This window comes from Agelaius phoeniceus, chromosome 21 (genome assembly GCF_051311805.1).
Source record: "Agelaius phoeniceus isolate bAgePho1 chromosome 21, bAgePho1.hap1, whole genome shotgun sequence".
Classification (NCBI taxonomy): Eukaryota; Metazoa; Chordata; class Aves; order Passeriformes; family Icteridae; genus Agelaius; species Agelaius phoeniceus.
In genome coordinates, this window is record NC_135285.1 from 8,418,157 (window position 1) to 8,439,498 (window position 21,342).

At 55.0% G+C, this 21,342-nt stretch overlaps 1 protein-coding gene across 1 annotated transcript in view; it reads left to right on the top strand.

Moving 5' to 3' along the window:
- Positions 1 to 21,342, top strand: part of RXRA (retinoid X receptor alpha) — a 106,003-nt gene that overhangs the window by 11,133 nt on the left and 73,528 nt on the right. The window lies entirely within an intron of this gene.

Sequence of the window (21,342 nt, forward strand, 5' to 3'; positions counted from 1 at the left end):
AGGGAGGGCAGGACACATTGAGGTGGGAGAGTGCTGGCTAGGAAGGGGTGAGCCTGGAGCTGGGTGTAGGGATGTGCCTGCAGGGTGGGAGCAGCCGGTCCTGCCAGTTCTCCCAGGCTCTGGGAAGTCCCTCCAGCTGCAGTCGAAGCCAGGATGAGGTCCCAGGTCCCTCTCTGCCACCTCTCTGCTCAGTTTTTTAAGTCTTTGAGAGCACAGGCTGTGGGAAAACACCCAGAGAGCTTGGTCCTGGCTGGGAGTAAAAACCAGCTTTGCGTGGGAAGGGAAGGCAGAGCCAGAGCACTCCTAATTCAAAGCACCTTTACAAATGAATAAGGTAGAAATGACTCTACAAAAAAAAGAAAAAAAAAAAGCCAACCCCAATGCATTGAGCTGCCCTGTAATTGTGAGTGTGGAAATCACAGGACTTGCAGTGAAGGATTGAATCCACAGCCTGATTTCCAAAGTGCAGAAAACGAGCTCCTGGTGCTGGTTTTGGGGGTCCCGTGGACTTTTGGGCAGAGGAGCTTTTGTCAGGGTGGATTTTTGTGGAGCCTTTGGCAGGATCTGGAGCTCAGCACTGATTTCATCAGGTGCCTTCAAGATTGCGTCAGCTTAACCAAGGACTGGGATTGACCTGCAGTGATTTGCTGACTTTATTACTAAGACAATGATGGGGCTGAGCTGGAGGAGAGGGGTTTTGGTGTTCTCTGCCTGGTGGGATGACTTGGAACAGCACTGCCAGCACTTCCCCAATTTTTCAGCTCTTTTTGCTTGGAGGAGGTAAAATCCTGAATGTACCTTGAGGGTTCATTGAGGAGAAGGACTTTCCATCCCAGCTCTTGGCCCTGTCAGTAGCTGCAGAAGAAGAACATTATAAGGAGCTATTCATCATTGCAATTATTTTATTAAGAGAACACTGTGTGCTTGGGAGCTGGAAGACATGGAGCTTTGGGATGTTTTCAGCATGATAAATACGGGTTGGTTACATCACCCAGCTCTTAAAAAATGCTGTGTGTCGTCCTGGTGAGAGAGGGTTTGCAGACAACCTTGGAGAGGAGAGCCAGGTGGCTGTTCCAGCAGGGCCAGCAGTGCCACTTGCCTCTGCCTCGCCCTCAGGCATGGGGAGAGAAATCTCTGGGCTCTGCAGGGTGGGAATTGGAGCCTGTTCTGGGCTGGACATGCTGGAATGGGCTCCTTGGGGGCAGGCACATCATTCCCACGTGAGGTGGGATAGGCACAGCGCTGCTCCGTGCGGCCTCTCACTGCCAAACCCCAGAGTGCTGCTTTTGGGGGCTGGTGTGCAGATTCCTGTGCTGTGCAGGTTTTTCAGGGGTCTCCCACCCTGGTGCCACCTGTCCCTGCTGTGCCAATGTGCTGGTGGTTGGTCCCTCTCAGGCTGGCACCTCCGGGCGCGTTATCGCGCTGGGGTAAAGTCCACCATGGGAAAATGCCTGGTGGACTTTTAACTGGAGTCCTCTGGAGAGCCCAGCTTGGAAAGCTTTAACTCTTTCATGGCAACCTCAGCTGGAAGGCAGAGAGAGAATGGAGCAGAGGATGGGCTGGGCTCAGCTCCCTGCAGCTGGTGGCCGTGCCAGGGTGGTCATGGGGACTGTGCCAGCTGCTCCTGGGGTCACCCCTGCATGTCCCCACCCCTCCTCTGGTTTTGCTGTCATAGCCTCAGCTCTTGCCTCAGCTGTGGTCTCCCAAAATGCTGCTTTGGGCATGTAGGGGCTGCTCTGGGGTCGCTGGGCTGTGTCCTGCCAGTGTCCCTGCCCTGCTTTCCCTGCTGCTGGGTGGCCTCAAAGGATGAGCCCCGTGGTGGGGAGGGGTGGGCACCACTCTGCAGCATCCTCACCTATGGGAAGCTGCATCTGGAGCTTGAAAGGGGCCTTGGCACTGCCATTTTTGCTGTCCCACACTCTGATTTTGCCTCATACTTTAGATACCTGCGTGCCTGGCGGGATTTATTTCAGCATCTTCATCGTTCTTCCATTTGCCCTTTCCCTTCCTTTTGTTTTGCAGCTTTTTTTCCCCCCTCCAAGGTGAGTCTTGTTTGCTCTGGGTGGGTCTGTGAGCCCTGAGCAGGCCCCCACTGCCAGCCCAGCTGGTGACAGCAGCACAACCAAGCAGCCACCTCTATATGTCATGGGCTGATCAACCCATTCTCAGTGGGGACAGAACCAGGGCGTGCTCCAGAGGGATTTATAGAGGGAAATTCACGTAGTGTAGGATTTTTGTCCGTGGAGAGCAGCTCAGCATGGGATGGCATTGCTGGCTTGTCCCTGCAGGCACAGCTCAGGGGGGAAGCTCCCCATGTGCCACCAGCTGTGCCCTTCTCAGTGGAACTGATTCCAGGGTGAGAAATTCCCACTGTGGAAGCCTTTATTACCGGGCAGAACTAGGTTTGTTTTGTTTATCATCCATTTCCTTGGCTTTGGAGGCATGCCCAGAGTTCTCCAGTTTTGTGTGTGTGTGTGGATGTGTGATTTATTAGGATTCAGGGCTGGGGTTTCTTTTTTTTTTTTTCTGGTTTAATTTCACTTCCTCAAACTGACAGGCCGTTTGAACAAACTTCTTTTGGATAATTTCCTCTATAGTTTTAGAGGGCCTCCTAAAAATAAAAAGAGAAAACATTGCAACATGGTCGATAATTAAAAAAACGCCGTCTGTGACCAGCCTGGGCCCTGATTTCGGCAACAGAAAGAGCTCAGAGGGTAGAGAAAAACCATGAGTTCACTTTTTGGGTGTTTTTGACAGCACTTTAGGATGGCTGGCTTTGCTTGTTTAGCTGTGAGCTGTGATCCCAGGCACACTTGGGCATGTTCTCCCCATCCTCATGCGAGCGCTCCATTAAAAGCGCCGTGCGTGCCTAAACCCCTGCCAGCTCCCAGCTTTGGTTTCCTCTCCTCAGCTCGATCTGTTCCACAGCAGTCAGGAAGAGGGAGGAGGGAGAGGGGAGAAAAAAAAAACCAAAAATCCATTTAAGAAACGCTGGGAAATGTAATGGGAGCCTCCAGAGAGAGAGAGAGAGAGCAGGTAGGCGAGGGCAGAGCACCTGTAGCTGCCTTGAGCTGGGTTTGCTGGCGGGTCCTGCCCGGGGTTTTTATGAGGATTTCGCAAGTGTGGGTTTCGAAATGGCTCAGAGAGGGTTTGGGCTGGGTGTCCCCGTGGTGCTGGGAGCTGCCAGGGAGCCCTGGTGGGGTCAGGCAGAGCTGGGGGCACACAGGGTCCCGGGGGGCTGCGCTGTGCCTGTCAGCACGGAGATTGAGATGAAGGAAAACTTCCTTTCCCACTGTCCCAGCTATGAAAGCAAGAGAGAGAGAAATAGAGAGAGATTTCCCCCAGGGATCAGCAGTGACAGAAAGGCTCTCTTTTGAAAAGCAATGAGAGAAAAGAAGTGTGTCTAATCCTCACAGAGAAGAAAGGGAGAACATCCCTCTGCTGCGAGCTGGGCGGGGGCTGGAGGGACCCTGGTGTGGAGGCAGCAGCCCTGTGCTCCTGCCTGGTGCAGAGGAATCCTCTGGGCAGCAGCAGGGAGAAATTCCATTTCCTGGCATGCATTTGGGTGGGCTTAGGGGAGCTGACTGCTGTGGTGAGGGTGAGGGCTGGGGAGATGCTGCTGGCTCATCCCCACATTGCTCAATCCCTGCACACGAGCTCTGCTGGCTCTCCTGCGTGGGAGAGACTTGCACAGACTTTCTTTCCCCTTTTCCCCATGGCCCTGGGACTGGAGGAGGCTGGAAAGGGGAGCTGCAGCCCCGAGCTAGGAGGGATGTGTGTCCCCAGGGCAGGTATCCCAGGGACTGCTGCAATCCTGGATCCCTTTTTCCCAGTGATACGGGGCTGTGCAGCTGGCCTGACTGGCTCTAGCAGCTTCTGCCTTTCCTTTCCTGGTCCAACCCTGTCACCGTTTCTTCAGTGACAACTGCAGTGTCCAGGCTTGGCACAGGAGCTGCTCTGTCACCCTGACAGTGATGGGACAGTGGTGGTTTGGCTGCTGGTCCTGTGCTCACCACGTCTGAGCCGAGGCCACCGGGGTGCTTTTATTGCTGTTGTGGTTGATGATTTATTTCCAGCTGCATCCGCCCCGTCTTGTGACTTGATTAAAAATTAAAGCAAGCAGAGTGGGGTGGTGTGGCTGCTGTGAGCACAGGGTCCCTTCCCCGAGCCCTGTGGGGTTCCCAGCCCGTGGATTGGGACAGGGAAATCCAGGAATGGGAGGGCCAAGGTGGATGGCAGTGGAAGGACCTGTCTGGATGGAGAGGTGGGTGCTGGGGTGGGAGCCATCAGCAGGATCAGGATCCTTTCACAGATTAAAGCCTGTGAATGTTTTTTTGTATCTCCTTGAGCTGAATAATGGTAATCTCCAGCCAATAAAGTCCTCATTAGGCTGAAATTAATCCCAGCCTATGGACTGGGACAGGGAAATCTAGGAATGGGAGGGAGAAGGTGGATGGCAGTGGAAGGACCTGTCTGGATGGAGAGGGGTGGGAGCCATCAGCAGGATCAGGATCCTTTCACGGACTCTAGAGCTTGTGAATGTTTATTTGCATCTCCTTGAGCTGAATAGTGGTAATCCCTGGCCAATAAAGTCCTCATTAGGCTGAAATTAATGAGTTTATGTTTCAAAATACAACACCACTCAAACCCACAACCCTGCGGAGGGAACTCCATCAGGAAGGGAGGGGTGGATGGGGCAGTGGTGCCAGGGAGCAGCTGGGGAGGAAAACCAAGCTGGCATTGGGGTGTACCTGCTCCCTGCAGAGCCTGCTGGGCAGTGCCACAGGCACAGGGATGCTGCAGCATCAGGATGTGCTGCTGGGGAAGGATTTTGGAGACACCCACCAGGATTTTGCTGTTGTGCTGCCTGGTGGGTGAGCGTGGAGCATCCGGTGTGCAGGGAGCTCCTGAGCCACATGGCTTTAGAGACAGCACCTCCCATGTCTCAGTGGCACTGCTGTCTGCAGCCTCTTCTTGGTGGCAGCTGGAAACCAGGGCTGAAATTCCTGAGATCACCCTGGGATGTCACAGCCGAGTGCCAGGAGTTTCTGCTCCAGCCTTTGGGGGGCTTTGGCAGAGCCCATCACCCTCTGCTCGTGTGGGGAGGGACCCAGGGACTCAGGAACCCCTCGCAGAGAAAGGGGAGCAGGAAGTTTGCTCACAGCTCTTGTGAAAGACAGAAGCTGCCTTGATACCTGTAATTAAAGCAGGTGTCAAGGAATGAGGTGCAAATTCCTCAGGGGGCATCTCACTGGGAGGGAGGGAGGGAGGGAGAGCAGCACCTCAGGGGCTGGGGAGAGGCTGGTGCTGAGCCCCCGAGGATCAAATGTGAGCCCCCAGCTCCTCTCCTTCCCAACAGTGAGGAACTGATGTGCATGGCAAGGCCATGTGTGTCCTGCCTCCAGTCAGCACGAGGGAAGCTGGAGCTGTGGCAGCGTGCCTGGGGCTCAGCAGGGTGGTGAGGGGCAAAAATCCTCCTGGGAAACATGTGGGACCTCACTGGGGCAGAGCTGGGCAGGGAGTGAGGCGGGTTTGGGGTGCAGTTTGGGAATTGCAAGGGAGCAGAAGCAGGTGATGCAGGCAGCAGTGAGGTGGGATGGTCTTGGGGGGAGATCTGAGTCCTCACTGGGGTTGGAGGGAATGCTTGGGGACCCATCCTGCTGGGAACCCATCCTGCTGGGTGCTGGCAGTGCTGCCTGTGCCACCCTGTTCCCCTGTGTTGTCCCCCAGCACATCTTTGAGGGCAGGGAAACTGAGGCACGGGGCTGACACCGTGTGTTTGTTCAGTGTGAGTGCCAACACGTGTGCTGTGTTCCCCACTTTGGTCCCTTCTTTGCCAGCCTCTCCTCCCTGCAGTCCCTGGGCTGGTGCCAGGGGCACACACAGTTCCAGGGGGGTCCCTGCATCCCCCTCCCCACCACACCCCAGCTCCATGCCCGTGGTGCCTTCCCAGCAAATGGCAAATCTGCTGAGCAGACGGAAAAAAACGAAAAAGAGGAAAAAAAACAAAAAACCAACACCCTGCCCAATAATATGAGGAAGAAATGTTGGTGTGTCCTGGGTGGATTAGTGAGACTCCTTGCTGGATTCCTCCGAAGGGAGGTGCTCGTGCTGGAAGGCAGCCACCAGCCGGGCCTGCCGCATTTTTCCTGGATTCTCTTTCCATTTGGGGACTGAACTTTAGTCTGAAAATGAGGTATTTTTAACCTGGTTGTGTCTGAGGGTTGTCTCAGCTTTGGGTTGCTTGGCTTTCTCCTGGCCTGGCCGTGTGGATGTGGTGGAGGTGAGGGCTCCATCCCCAGCTGGACCAGGAGGAGGAAGCAAGGGAAGGAAAGGTTCGTTCTGACGCCAAGAAAACCAATTTCAGAAGGTTCCTCCTGCTTGTGGAGCAATGGGAATGGTGTGTCAGGACAATGGCAGCAGCGATGGAGACGTGGGCGAGCCAATCTGCTGTTGAGATCTCTGTGGAAAACAAGGATGAGTATCTTGGAAAGGCCTGCAGCCCCAGCATGCAGGACCAGACATCACCTGGAAACAGCCATGGAAGTGGGCAACATTCCTGTCTCTGGGGCTTTGTTTCCCTCCCTGCCAGCTGTGGAGCTGGCACAGGACACTGGCACTGCTGGTCTCTGTGTGCCACCCGGGCTGGCCTCAGCCTGGCAGGGTGTGGGGCTCTGCTGGGGCTCTGCTGGGGCTCTGCTGAGGTTCTGCTCAGCCCAGAGCTTTGCTGAGGTTCTGCTCAGCCCAGAGCTCTGAGGCACGGTTTTTTATTGTTTATTGTAGGCTTGCTGGCCACAGTGGCTCTGCAGGGTGTCCCTCGCTTCCCCTGCTCGGGGACAGAGCCTGCCCAAGCCAGCAGGACAATCCGGGCTGTGTTTTCATCATTAAAACAAATAAAACAAACCCGTACGCGGCCTTATTTACAGTGTGGGCTTGGGGAGAGTCGAGCTGAGATTGTTTCCTCGCAGAGTTTTTCCCCTTTGTGGCTCACACACGAGTTTGTTGTTGTTGGCTGCTCCCGAGGCCGCGGTCTCGCGTGCCGGGGCTGCTGCTGGCCCACAGCTGGAGAGCTGGCATGGGGTGGGCAGGACAGGGATCTGTGCAGTGTGGGCAGCTGGAGAGCTGGCATGGGGTGGGCAGGACAGGGATCTGTGCAGTGTGGGCAGCTGGAGAGCTGGCATGGGGTGGGCAGGACAGGGATCTGTGCAGTGTGGGCAGCTGGAGAGCTGGCATGGGGTGGGCAGGACAGGGATCTGTGCAGTGTGGGCAGCTGGAGAGCTGGCATGGGGTGGGCAGAGCTGGGATCTGTGCAGTGTGGGCAGCTGGAGAGCTGGCATGGGGTGGGCAGAGCTGGGATCTGTGCAGTGTGGGCAGCTGGAGAGATGGCATGGGGTGGGCAGAGCTGGGATCTGTGCAGTGTGGGCAGCTGGAGAGATGGCATGGGCTGGGCAGGACTGGGATCTGTGCAGTGTGGGCAGCTGGAGAGATGGCATGGGGTGGGCAGGACAGGGATCTGTGCAGTGTGGGCAGCTGGAGAGCTGGCATGGGGTGGGCAGGACAGGGATCTGTGCAGTGTGGGCAGCTGGAGAGCTGGCATGGGGTGGGCAGAGCTGGGATCTGTGCAGTGTGGGCAGCTGGAGAGATGGCATGGGGTGGGCAGAGCTGGGATCTGTGCAGTGTGGGCATCCCTGGAAGCTGGTTTGGAGCATCCAGGAGTGGTTTGGAGTGGCCGGTGGCTCTGCCCATCGTGGGCATCCCATGGAGCAAGGGTGGGGTAGTGATGCCTGGGCTCTGCCCACCTTGCTGCTGTGGGTCTTGCCCCATGGCCCATCTGGGATTATCCATGGAAAGCCAGCTGGTAGGGGTGGATGTGCAGGCAGTGAGCGTGGAGCTTTTGTGCAGGGATTTTGCTGCTTGTGGGACTTGCTGCTGGCACAGCAGGGAGCTCTTTGGGGTGAAATCTTTGGGGTTTCTTGCAGAGGGGTGACAGGTGATTTTCCAGCAGGGACCAGCATCATGTGCTGGTTGTTGTTGCCTGCAGGGCTTTGAGCCAGTGTTGTGCTGGGGGTGCAGAAGGGGACATGGAAGGGATGCAGCTGCAGCCCTCGGGTGTTGCATCCACCCAGCAGTGTTTGTGCAGCCTCAGGTGATGCTGGAAGGGCCATCCCTCACTGGGGAGAGGGAAATCCCCACAGTCTGTGCACACAGGGAGGGCACGTGGATGTACAGTTGTTAAATTCTCACCGTGCTGCTTTGGGCAGGTACCAGCTCAGCAAGGAGGGGCTGCAGAGGAAGGTGGGCACCCCCCTGGTGCCAGGCTGCAGGCAGCCAGGTTCCCTGGGCAGCATATGGCAGCCATCCAGTGCCAGATGGGGATTTGCTCCCATTGCTCCTGCCCCCCGTGCAGCTCCTGCTCAGCCTGGTGGCCCCGTCCCTGCAGGGACAGCCCCAGAGCCACCCCTGGCAGGGTGAGCAGGGTGGCAGGGCTGGATGGCCTCGTGTGGCCGTGCAGGGACACCCTGGGGACACTGGTGGCGCTGCCTGGGCACTGGGGCAGCCAGATGGGCACAGGCTGTGCATGCACAGGGCTGGCTGAGCACACCAGCCCCTGCCTAGCAGGGCAGGGCTTAAAGCTGGGCTTAGGAGGTCAGAATCTGGCTAATGAGTTAATGGCAATTAATTAAGTGCAGGGCACTTTGCAGATATTAAGTAATTGCTCTGCTGTGAGCGCGGTCTGTGCGATTGCCCCACCTGGCAGGCTGAGGTGTGGAGCTGCTGGAGGTGAGTTAACAGCAGGGCTGTGACTCCAGCCAGGGCTAATTCTGCTCCTCTTGGTGTGCTGAGCCATCACCAGGGGCTGCAGGCACGGCAGGCACCATTCAGCCTTAAATTAATTGTGCTGGGGTGCCTTGGTATTTGGTGGATTTTTTTTTTTTTATTATTGATGCATAATGTGTGACGAGAAAACGTGAAAAAAATAATTAAAGTCTGAAGATCCCACCCCATAGATCCCTCTCTGTTTTTTCTGTGCAAGCTCTGTGCACCCACAGAGTTTGGAACCTGAGCATCTCTCTGAGCTCCGTCCCCGTGAGTGATTCAGGGGGGAGGCAGCTGAAGCCACGATGTTCCTGGTAACCACCACCCACACAGGCAATCTTGTGTCTGCTGGCTCTTCACTGTGCTCCCCAGGAGCTGCTGCAGCATCTGAGCATCCACAGCACAGTGGAGATGTACAGAGAGAGAGAGAGAGAGGAGCCCTCCAGGAGCTCCAGCTCCTCGCTGGGTGCAGGAGATGATTTGGTGCAGGTGCAGCTGTTTTTAACTCCCTCTGGACAGAGTGGTTTGGCCCCCATGCAATTTCTGTTTGTTTGTTTATTTACTCCTTTTGGCGGCTGAGGAGTTCGTAGAAATGACTCAAACGTTCAATTTATTTTGTCAGCTTTTGGGGAAGGCATTAAATCTCAGAGCCCCATTGTGTGAGCAGATCTAATTTTAGGTGTGGGATCTTAAAATAGAAGAAAGGAGAGGCAAAAAAAAGCAATAATTAGGCGTTTTTCCCTGGGCCAAGGCAAAACAGGCTGTGAGGTGGCCCCAAGGAAGAGATGTGGCTGCCCACAGCCAAAGTCAACACTTTGGGAGGTGGCTGGAGCTGCTTCTGGCTGGCACTGGGAAAGGGCACAGCAGAGAGGTGTGGGCACAAGGTGAGGATTGACCCCCTGGTCTGATGGCACCTGGGAAGGGCACAGCAGAGAGGTGTGGGCACAAGGTGAGGATTGACCCCCTGGTCTGATGGCACCTGGGAAGGGCACAGCAGAGAGGGTGGGCACAAGGTGAGGGTTAACCCCCTGGTCTGATGGCACCTGGGTGTTCTGGAGCTTGGCCAGGCTGGTGGGCATGCATGGTGGGCATGGTTGCTCATCCCACGCCGATGGCTCGGGGCTGGTGCAGCTCCTGATGGAGTTCCTGGCCAGGCAAGGTGGGTCTTGTGTCCACAGCCCCCATGGCCATGTCACACCGTGCAGGAGGTGACCCTGGCTGGTCTCAACATCCTTGCTCATCAGCATGACAGAGTGGAGTGTCCCTGTGATGGGGGACACAGAGGCCGGGTCCCATTTCATGACAGGACTCATCATCCTGTGAGCAAATATTCTGGTGATATTAAAATGCTTGGGATTTTCTAGCGAATCGAAGCTCTCCTGAGCAGTGCCAAGAACAATTCAGCAGCCTCCAAAACCAGCTTTCCCTGAGGATTACTTGTTCCTTGTGCCAGAATGATTGATGAGAAGGGGTAGGTTCAGGTGACTCAGTCCAGTGTGACCCGATGGTCTCGTCCCCACAGCCTGGCAGGGATTGTGCCATGGGATCCCTGCTCCCCATGCAGCCCTGGAGGAGGCTCATCACAGCCTGACAGCTTGCAGGGCATCTCAGGAACATCCCAGGAGCTTGTCAGCGCTGTGTAATCTCCTTTCTCCCTCCTCTCCAGGAAATTTCTTGCGAAGGTGTTGACAAAGTCAGAGGATGCAGGGGCAGCTCGTGGTCAGCTCTGTCTCCCCGAGCACCCACCAAACCTTCCTGCCTCTGTCAGAGCCTCTCCTCACCTCTGGCAGCCTTGGAGGGGATGGAAACCTGCTCCTAATGACAGAGCAGGAATAATTCCTGCTGTTACCTTGATAACAAAACCAGTGAATGCTGTGAGCTGCCTTTAAACTGCCAGCAGGAGCAAAAATGCAAGGCATGTGTTAAGGAGAAGCTTCAGTCTCTGGGTGTTTTTGGGAGGGGGAAAAAACATCCACAAGACTGTTTGCTTTTGCTTGAAACCTCTTTTGTGATGGCCCTCTCTGGGATGGCTCTGTGACATTGGACAGCTCAGGCTGTAGGTGGATGTTTGTGCTTGGAGATGTTTTTCCATATGCTTCTCATAGCTCTGCTCAGGGATTTTGCACATGGGCTGCAAGAGAGAGGTAGGCTGCTCTAATATCATATGACAATGTGAAATTAGCTCCACTTTACATAAACTGAGACACCCAGGCCTGGGTAGGGTGTGCTGGGGGTTCCTGCCCTCCTTCCCCTCTGCTGGGAAGGGAGGCAGCAGCATCCTGGATCTCTCCATGCTCACAGGGCTCTGCTCTCTCCTAATCCACTGCCAGCTGAGGGTGAATTCCAACCCGTGGTGGAAATTTAGGTCAAAGGTGCTTTTAGTTCAGAGGAATATGATCAAATTAGGGCCTTTTGTGTTTGCATGTGTTGCTTTGGTTTTTGTCTTTTTTTTTTTTTTTTTTTCCTGAAGGGACTTGCGTAGGCAGGGCTGCAGGAAGGGCTTGGCACACAGATGGGCAGGTCCTGACCATCTGTAAATCAGGGCAGCGCTGCCTGTGCCTGTGGCAGGGCTGGAATTTCAGCTGGAAAGGTCACAATAGGTCCAGAGCTGGTTTTCAGCCAGGGGTGAGTTTCTGGCCCTGCCTGGAAGGGAGAGGTGTGGGCCCAGCTGGCAGAGCCCCTGAGCCTGTGGTGTTTCCCCAAGCCCACCCCGAGGGAGGGTTGGCTCAGGGACTTCCCTGAGGCCTGGGAGGTGGAGGGATTAAAATGTCAGCCCTTGGGAAAAGCAAAGTCACCGTGCTGGTTGTGAGCTGGGAGCTTTCCACCAAAGCCTCAGCAGTCCTGGGGAATGGATGAATCCCATTGGCATCCTGCTGGCATCCTGGCATCCTGGCATCCTACTGGCATCCTGGATCCCATTGCCATCCTGCATCCTACTGCCATCCTGCATCCCATTGCCATCCTGCATCCCACTGCCATCCTGGATCCCATTGCCATCCTGCATCCCATTGGCATCCTGGATCCCATTGCCATCCTTCATCCCATTGCCATCCTGGATCCCATTGCCATCCTGGATCCCACTGTCATTGTTCATCCCATTGCCATCCTGGATCCCATTGCCATCCTGGATCCCATTGCCATCCTTCATCCCATTGGCATCCTTCATCCCATTGCCATCCTTCATCCCACTGCCATCCTGCATCCCATTGCCATCCTGGATCCCATTGCCATCCTGCATCCCATTGCCATCCTGGATCCCATTGCCATCCTGCATCCCATTGCCAGCCCTGTATCCCTTTCCCCTCCTGTGCCTCAGAGGGACATTCCCATTTCCCTCCTGCATCCCATTTCCCTCCTGCATCCCACTGCCATCCTTCATCTCATTGCCATCCTGCATCTCTTTCCTTCATCCCATTTCCCTCCTGGTCCCCATTTCCCTCCTGGTCCCCATTTCCCTCCTGATCCCCATTTCCCTCCTGATCCCCATTTCCCTCCTGGTCCCCATTTCCCTCCTGCATCCCCCTGCCCTCCTGCCCGATCTGTGCAGTTCTCCCTCGTGGTCAGGAGCAGGGGAAGAAGAGGCAGCTACGTGGCGACTTCTCACTGTAAATACCCTAAACCCCCAACTTCTCTGGTTGGTTTTTTATGCTTGCTTCTCTTCTGAAGAAATCCATGAGTTGGCATTGCTGTCTGAGGCACAGCAGCCTCCTAAAACCTGTTTGTTTTCATTCTGACATTAACACAAGGTCTAAAACAACTGCAATTTCCAGGCCCGTTTGCGATTAGCGATAGGCAGGAGTGAACCATTCAGCCTTAAATTAATTGTGCTGGGGTGCGTTGGTATTTGGTGGATTCTTTTTTCTTTCCTTTTTTTTTTTTTTTTTATTATTGATGCATAATGTATGATGAGAAAAAGTGAAAAAAATAATTAAAGTCTGAAGAGCGCTGCATGGATTCATTCATTATGAAATCTGGGTCAGCAGCCGGAGAAGGAAAACAAGGAAGGGGGGGCTGCTGGAGTGGAAAAACAGGACTTGAGAAGCGCTGCAGGCACGGCAGGAATGCGAGAAAGGCCCTTTGCAGGCAGCCTGGGAAATCCGAAGTTGCATCGTGGCTGCCCCCCGAGGAGGAGCCGGGAAGGGGAGGGGGATGCTGGGGAGGGGATTCCCTCTCCTGGCTGCTCCTGGATGCTCCCGCAGCCCCGGGAGGGGGCAGGAGCTGCTGTGCTGAGCCAGCAAATCCTGCCGAGGTGATGGAAGTGCCTGGAGAGGCAGAAAGGGCTGGGCTGGGATTGGGGTTTTGTACAGTGTGATCCCAAAGGGCTCTGATGGGGTTTGGGGTTCAGCAGTGTGATCCCAAAGGTCTGAGCTGGGGTTTGGGGTTTGGTGCAGGGTGATCCCAAAGGGCTCTGATGGGGTTTGGGGTTCAGCAGTGTGATCCCAAAGGGCTCTGCTGGGGTTTGGGGTTTGGTGCAGTGTGATCCCAAAGGGCTCTGATGGGGTTTGGTGCAGTGTGATCCCAAAGGGCTGAGCTGGGGTTTGGGGTTTGGTGCAATGTGATCCCAAAGGGCTCTGATGGGGATTGGGGTTTGGTACAGTGTGATCCCAAAGGGCTGAGCCTGGCATTGGGGTTTGGTGCAGTGTGATCCCAAAGGGCTGAGCTGGGGTTTGGGGTTTGGTACAGGGTGATCCCAAAGGGCTGAGCTGGGATTGGGGTTTGGTACAGTGTGATCCCAAAGGGCTGAGCTGGGGTTTGGGGTTTGGTACAGGGTGATCCCAAAGGGCTCTGATGGGGATTGGGGTTTGGTACAGGGTGATCCCAAAGGGCTGGGCTGGCTCAGAGCATCCCTGTGCCATGAGATCCCTGTGCTGTGACATCCCTGTGCCATCAGATCCCTGTGCTGTGACATCCCTGTGCCATGAGATCTCTTTGCCACGAGTATCCCTGAGCACATTGCTCAGATTTTGGGATTTCAGCCCTTGCCTAGGATGCAGCTAATTGAATTGCAAAGAGTGTGGTTGAAACTTGGAGTCTTCCCTGCTGGCAGGAAGCGCAGAAATTTCAAACTGTGCTTTTGTGCTGTTTTGGGAGAAAAAGACAGGATTTTTGGAATTTAATTGCAAGATGGAAATTCCCCTCCTTCCTCTTGCTCCTTTCACAGGAAATATGGCCCAAATTGATCAGACTTTGCAAACAATCAGCGTTCATCCTTGGGAAACATTCCTTCATTGGAGCATTCATCCTTGGGAAATAATTTTCTGACCCAGTCACATTAAGTGCTCTTCTGAGCAAGCACTCTCCATCCCAGTCCCCAGCAGGATGAAGTCGTGATCCCAGCAGGAGCTTTTGGGCTTTTTCTTTGAGTAAATATTAATTCAGGCAGTGTCAGGAGACCCTTCCTCTTGTTTTAGCCCACTGAACAGCCACAGGATTGCTGTGCTGCTCCAGGGGAAGCCCTTTGCTCTGGCTTGTGCACACACTGGGTTTTATCCCTTCTCCAGAGATGCCTTCCCTGCTCTCCCGCAGATCCTCTTGCATCATGTGGGAACCATAAATAAAAGGCTGTTGAATTTAGCACTGCTGTGTGGCAGCAGTGAGGATGATACAGTCCTGCAGGATGGGATGGGTGTGAGGATGGATATAAACCTGCACTGATTGATCCCCCAGCTGCTGCTGTGCACATGGGTCTGCCTTTCCCTCCCAGGGAACCTCCTGAGGCAGATCCAGCTCCGTGGTGGTGACACGAGTGACACAAACAGAGCTGTTGAACCCTTGGAGGTCCCTCCAGGCTCTGGATCTATAACTAAGAGCCACTGGTGCTGCCTGTGGCACGCACTGGGTGTCCAGGAATGCACCCACCCTCCTTCCCTGGGCAGCAGCATCTCCAGCTGTCACAGCTCCCCCCTCCAGGATCTGGTTTCCAGCCTGATTTAGTTGCAGGCTGTGCAGAAAGGGCTGCTTTGGGATGGGGAGTGCCAGGAAGAAATGGTTAAACTGGAGATGCCCAGGTTTAACCAGGGTGTTTTCCCACAGGGTGGACGGTGGGGGAACACAGAACTCGCGTTGAATCGGAGAGAAGTAACAGGGCTCCTGATTTTCCTGTGTGATTTAATAAAAATGTAAATTGACTTGGGGTGGATGACTCACCCTGGAGGGTGGTGCCGATCAGGATTAATTGGTGGCCGTGTGGAACCAGTTGGGCTTTGTTCCCTCTGCTCAAAGGCAGCTGGAGTGGTTCCATGGGGATGGTGGGGCACTGGTCTGGCCCCTGGGCTCCCAGGTTCCTGCTGAGCCCCTCATCCCCTTTGGCCCCAGCATTTTGGGGCAGGGAATGGTGGGCAAAGCTGTGGTGCCTTTATGCAGTGTTGGTGGATGTATCCCATTGGGAACCCAAGCCCTGGGAACTGTCCTGGTGCCAACAGAGAGGCAGATCTCTGCCCAGGACCCATTGTGGGGCAGGGTTTGCCCCCATAGCAGGAGGGTCTTCCATCCTCCTGCTCCTTCCAGGCTGGGTGAAAGCGTGCCAGGACACTGCACTCTGACCCCAGCCCAGCTCTGGACACTAATGGATTACAAATAGCAAGAATAAATGACAGGAGATGGGATAATCTACCTACTGTAATGTTGTATTACCGTGGCTGTTAGTTATAGATTAATGTATAATTGCATTACATTGGCTACATATGCATAAAGCTCGTGCTGCAGGGCCTTGGCCAGCCTTTAACTCTCTGTGGTTTGCAAAGAAACTTCAGGGCTTTGATCCCACACACGCCAGGAGCCCTGTGCCAAGGCATCTCCTGTGTTTTTGCAAGCCAGGAGCATCTGTGCTGCCTCTGTGTGCTGCTGGAGCACCATCCCCATCTCCCTGGGATGCAGGGAATGCTGGCCACAAGGGATTTGTGCATTTTGCACCATCAGGCGAGGGAAAAGTGGGAAATAAAGCCCCCTGCACCCTTCTCACACCTGAGCAGCTCCAGGCAGGGCTGTGAGGGCTCCCCAGCAGATCCTTGGCGTGACCAAGACCCAGTTCTGTCGGGAGTAATGAAGTGCAAGCCCTTCCCTTCAGTTATTTTTAATGTGGTTCTGCTCAGGCTGGGCTAAGGGTGGAAGGAGCTGTCTCTTGTTTGCAGAGCCTCCCCCTGTGCTGCCGGGGTGCTGGGCTCAGGGTGAATTACTCAGTGCTGCATGCACCCGGGTCTGTTTGGTGTTGGGCTTGCCTCATTCTGATGAGTTGATTTTCTCAATGTTGTAACCAGAGTTCAGGGTTTGGGGACCCTCATTGGTGCCTGTGTTGGAGCTGAAGTGTGGGGCAGGCAGGGAGAAGGGGGTTTCACCCTTCCAGGGGGATTTTCCAGCTGAGGAGGATGCTCTGAGGGCTCTGTCCCTGCCCTTGCATTCAGCAGCCCCACTTGCTCTGCTGCTCCTGGGGGCATTGATGTGCTCTTCACTTGTCCCATCCTTTGCTGAGCAGCACCTATGGGAGGAATGGGAGTTGGGAATTCCTTCCCTGCTCCCCTTCCCCATCCCAGTGCAGCCCTCCCTGCCGTCCTGCCTTCAATTTTTGCTCCCTCTCTCCCCTCTCCTCCCGAGAGCGCGAGAAGCAGAGGCAGGAAACGTGGGCTGCTGCCAGATGGCTCGAAATGTAGCATCTGTAATACTTTATCAGAAGAAATTACGGTCCAATCACTCTCCCTGATTAAACAGCCTGGCCAGATCCTCCACCAGCCAGCTGGACAGCCTCAGCCTCTCACGACAGGAGGGGAAGAAGCCACAGGAGCAGGGGACGTGGGGAAGCCACAGGAGCAGGGGACATGGGGAGGATGGTGGCAGAGGGAGGCTTGGATGGGCAAGGGATTGGATTGGATTGGATTGGATTGGACTGGATTGGACCCCCCAGCAGCTTGGTGGGTGTGTTGCCACCTCCCTGGGCTCATCCTGTATGGTGCCAGCTCCTGCTCTTTGCTTCCCATGGGGTATGGAGGTGAGCAGCCCTCCCGTGAACAGCGAGGGAGAAGTTGATGTTTACTCTATTGTTAGTTTTCTAAAATTTTGGGAAAACAGCACAGCCATGCCAAGCCACCCTGTGGGCTGCTGATTTTGCTTTTGGAAGTTGTTGTGAGCAGGCAGAGGGTGAGGGATGCTCCAAACCCCCAGGGCTGGCTGGAGCATCCCCCCATCCCTGCATCCCCCAGCCCGGGGATGCCGTAGAAGCACCTGGAAAAAGGGAGCGGGCAAGGAGGGAAACTGAGGCAGGGCGGAGGGTGTCTCTAGGACCTGGAAGGTCATCTGGAATGCTAGTGAGAGTTAGCTCCAGAGTTTAAGCCTCTGAGCAACCTGTCCTCTGGCTCACCCTGCCCTCGTGCTTGTTCTGCGCGCGGTGGCCAAGGCGCGGTGCTACCGGTTTCACTGGGCTTGGCGCGCGGACGGCTCTGCCGTGAGCTCACCCCGGCTGGCTGGCAAAGCCCAGTGGACTAATGCCACTAATTTCCACTCATGCTGGTGGAAAAATCTGCTCCCGCTGGCGTGAGCAGGGGCTGCTTTCCCAGACTGCTGCGTGCGGGGTGGGGAGAGGGGGACGCGCCGCCTCGCGCAGGAATTCGCGTCCGGGCGCTGTTTTCTTCCCTGCTCTGCTTGAAGTGGTGAGCAGATTTTTTCCTAAATGGAAAACAGGAGGAATCTGTGCTCTGAAGTGCGTGGAGTTAGCTGTTGGGCATAGGGAGTTTGTGGATGAAACAGATGAAAAAGGGGAGGAAGGTGTTGAGTGTGAGAGGGGAGATGCGGTGTCTGAACGTGGCCTGATGTGGGATGCTTTTGGCCTGAGCTGTCCTGCATCCCCATCCCACATCCCTGTGCCCCCCCAGCAAGCCCACAGGGACCCAGCCAGTTCTGGAACCCCTCTCAGGCACAGATGTGCTTTTCCCTGTCATCCCTCTGCCCTTGGTGGGGGGAGAAAGGCTGGGCTCAGGCAAAACAGCAAAAAAAAAAGCACATTTTCCACTCAACTCCAGTGGGATTTAACTGCAAGGATGCAAGTGGAGCAGGGCTTGGGGTCTCCCAATCTCCTGGGGCTTAGGGAGGCACACAGCCATGGGATCCTGCATGAGGAGGATGGAGGAGCAGCTTCCCTGGGTGCTGGAGCCTTCCTCCCTCTCCAGCCTCCCGGGGGCCTGGGCAGGAGGAGGGGAACTGTACACCTGGAGAAACATTATCCCTTCCCTTGCCCGTAAATATTTTACGAGCAGATTAAAAATTGAAGCCAAAATGAGCTCTGCCATCAGAAGAAACCGGCTCGGTTTCAAGTTCTGTTTAAGTATTTTTCTTTATAATGTAGCTGTGTCAATTAGAAAATGACATTGCTATTTAAAATGCTGTTCCGTAGCCCTCTTTAATTAAGGCAGCGATATAATACCAATCTGCTCTCATTAATGAATTTTTAACAATCAAAATGAGAGCTGAATGACGCACAGTTGGATTTGCAGCGCGGGTGTTTTCTCTGACGGCGCAGTTAAAGGAGCAGCGGCTGGAGAGGGGGAGAGGCTGCTCCTCCTCGGGCTGAGCAGCTGGAGAAGCATCTCAGCTGCTGCTCGGTGGGTTTGGAAGGGTTTCATTCCTCTGTTGGCCTTGAAGAAGTGTCCTGGATGGGGGGAAAATCCTTCTAAGGCTGGTGGGTGGCTTTGTGGGACCTGCACGGGAGCGCTGGGAAAAAGCAAAGATGCCGAAAGTCCTGAGCAGAGACACAACTGAAAATAGAGATGGGAGTGGGGTTGTGAGCCCAGCAGCCACCTCAGGGTCACAGCCTGCCTGCTGCACTGTGTCCTCATGCTCAGACTCGCTGGGCATCCGTGGATCCCATCCCTGGCCCAGTTTTCCCCAGAGATCCCCAAATGTTTTTTGCTGTGACAGCAAAGTGCGTGATGCAGTGCCAGGGTGTGTGGCCTTCCCACCCCAAATAAATCCCTAATTTCAGCCCTTTTCCCCACAAAGTGTTCTATTTTCGTTATGACAAGGCAGGGTATGTTAAAGATGCTCCTGCACCTCAGCTTCTGCTAATTGTCTCCCATTGTTGGATCTGGAAGCCTTTTTTCCCAGTGGTTATTCTCTGGGGTTGCTGGAGGAGCTCTCTCCCCTCTGCTTCTTCCTTCAAGGAGGCAAAACAAAACCAGGAGTTTGTTTGAATAATAAAAAAATTAACCAGGCGTGAAAAGCTTAAGCGTAATCATTTCCGTGGCCTGCTTTGATTTGAGTTGATATGATTTGTTTGCTCTCTCATCCTTCCTCCCCGTTTCCTCTTCAGCACCCACTCCTTGCTCTGGCCTTTCCCTGACTATTTGGGTATTTTAGGAGCAGTGGGGACAATTTGGGTATTCATGGAGCAGCATCCCTGGGATGCTGATGGAGCAGAGAGGAGCTGCAGGCTGGATCAATCCAGTGCTCAAGCCCAGCATCTGAGAGAATCTGGGCTGGGGTGGATGTGCAACAGGGGTTTCTGCAAATCCCATCCTTCTCCTGGTGTCCCCCTGCTTGCCTGGGCTATGGTGGCACTCCAGGTGAGCCACACCTTTGTCATTGTCACCAAAGTTTTGCTTTCAAATAGTTCTGTGTGGAGCTGGAGTGACCAACCCAGAGGGGCTGGAGCTTCCCCCACCTCCCTCCCCCTGCCAGAGAGTTGAGTGAGTGGGTTGAGGTTTCCTGGCTGGCTTTTTGTTGCCATAGGGAAGAGAACTGAAGCCTGGAAACCATGCTGTGGGTGCAGGGAGGAAGTGTCAATGTCTAGGAAAACAAGGAGAAAATAGCAGCGGCAGCACCGCGCCGCCCGAGCCCAGCAGGAGCCGGGACAAACCCTCCTGGCAGATGGGAAAGGCCAACAGGGTCGTGCCTGGGGTGGTGTTTGTCCTTCCTGGCACTGCTGGCACTCAGGGATGCCAGCCAGCAAAGCCATGGCCCAGGAACTCCAGCTCCATTCCCTTCCTGCAGGGCTGGGAGAGAGCAGAATGTATTCAATAAGGAAATATGGAATTGTGTTCTCTGCTCTGATTTCAACAGGAGGAGAGAGAGAGATGCAAGGGCGTCTTTGAGCTCTTGCCCAGGAATAGCCAGGGATCTGCTTGGAGGCTTGCATCCCAACCCACTGCTGATAATTTTGGAGCTGAATCATCTGCATTTCTGCTGCTCCCCAGACAGCGTCAGGAATATGCATCCCCAGGGTGTCACAGGCACATTTTTGTGGGTTGACAATGGGTCTGATTAAGAAAAAAACAACCCAAATGACATCTAAAGCCGCCAGCCTTGAAGTCTGGACTCCTGTTGCTCATTTCCCATTCAGACACTGCTAGGGACGAGCGTGGCCGTGGCTGTGCAGCAGGGCTGGAGCCAGCTCTGGGCTGGGGGATGAGGAAAACCCATCTGCAAACACTGAGCAGAGGAGGAGGAGGGGTGGGAGCTGCACTTTGGAGTGGTTTGGCTTCAGCCTGGGCATGGGGGTGGCAGCACGAGGCCAGGAGAGGCTCCTGTGCTGCAGGGCAGGGAGCAGGTGGAGCTGCACTGCCAGCGCCCCTGGCCACCAGCTCAGGCGTGGGGTCACTGTGACCCTGAGCCACTCAGGGGGGTCAGCTGGCGGTCACAGGGCCTGTCCCCTGTGCTGCTGCACTGTCACAGCCTGGCAGGTGTGCCCAGGCAGGGCATTCCCTGCTGGGGCTGTCCTGAACATCACTCAGAGCTGTGCTGAGCATCACTCAGAGCTGTGCTGAGCATCACTGAGAGATATCCTGAGCATCACTCAGAACTGTGCTGAGCATCACTCAGAGCTGTCCTGAGCATCTCTCAGAGCTGTGCTGAGCATCTCTCAGAGCTGTGCTGAGCATCACTGAGAGATACCCTGAGCATCACTGAGAGCTGTGCTGAGCATCACTCAGAACTGTGCTGAGCATCACTGAGAGATATCCTGAACATCACTGAGAGCTGTGCTGAGCATCACTCAGAACTGTGCTGAGCATCTCTCAGAGCTGTGCTGAGCATCACTGAGAGATATCCTGAGCATCTCTCAGAGCTGTGCTGAGCATCACTCAGAGCATCACTCAGAGCTGTTCCAGCATCCACCAGAGCTATTCCAGCATCCATCAGAGCTGTTCCAGCATCCACCAGAGTGGTTAACGTGAGCTGTGCACCACCCAGCCCAATCTTTGAGGCACAGGCTGCTGACCTGCCCTGCTGAGCACCTGCCTGGGGCTGGGGCAGTGCAGGGGCAGCTTAACCCATCCTTCCCTGGCAGCAGGAGGAGAGGAGAGGCTGGATGGAGCTGGATGGAGCTGCTGATGCACAGCCCTGCAAGAAGCAGAGCTCTGGCTGCTCCCCAGCAGGCGTGGGGGGACAGATTTCTCCGAGCCTTTTGAGAAATGCCTTTTGTCACCCAGCCTGGTGTCAGGCGTTGGCCACGGGGCGTCCTCTGTCACATTGGGTACTGCCCAAGTGGCTCTGCTGTCTGCCACTGCAGGGATGGCAGCTTTCCTTCTGCTCCTGCAGGGCAAA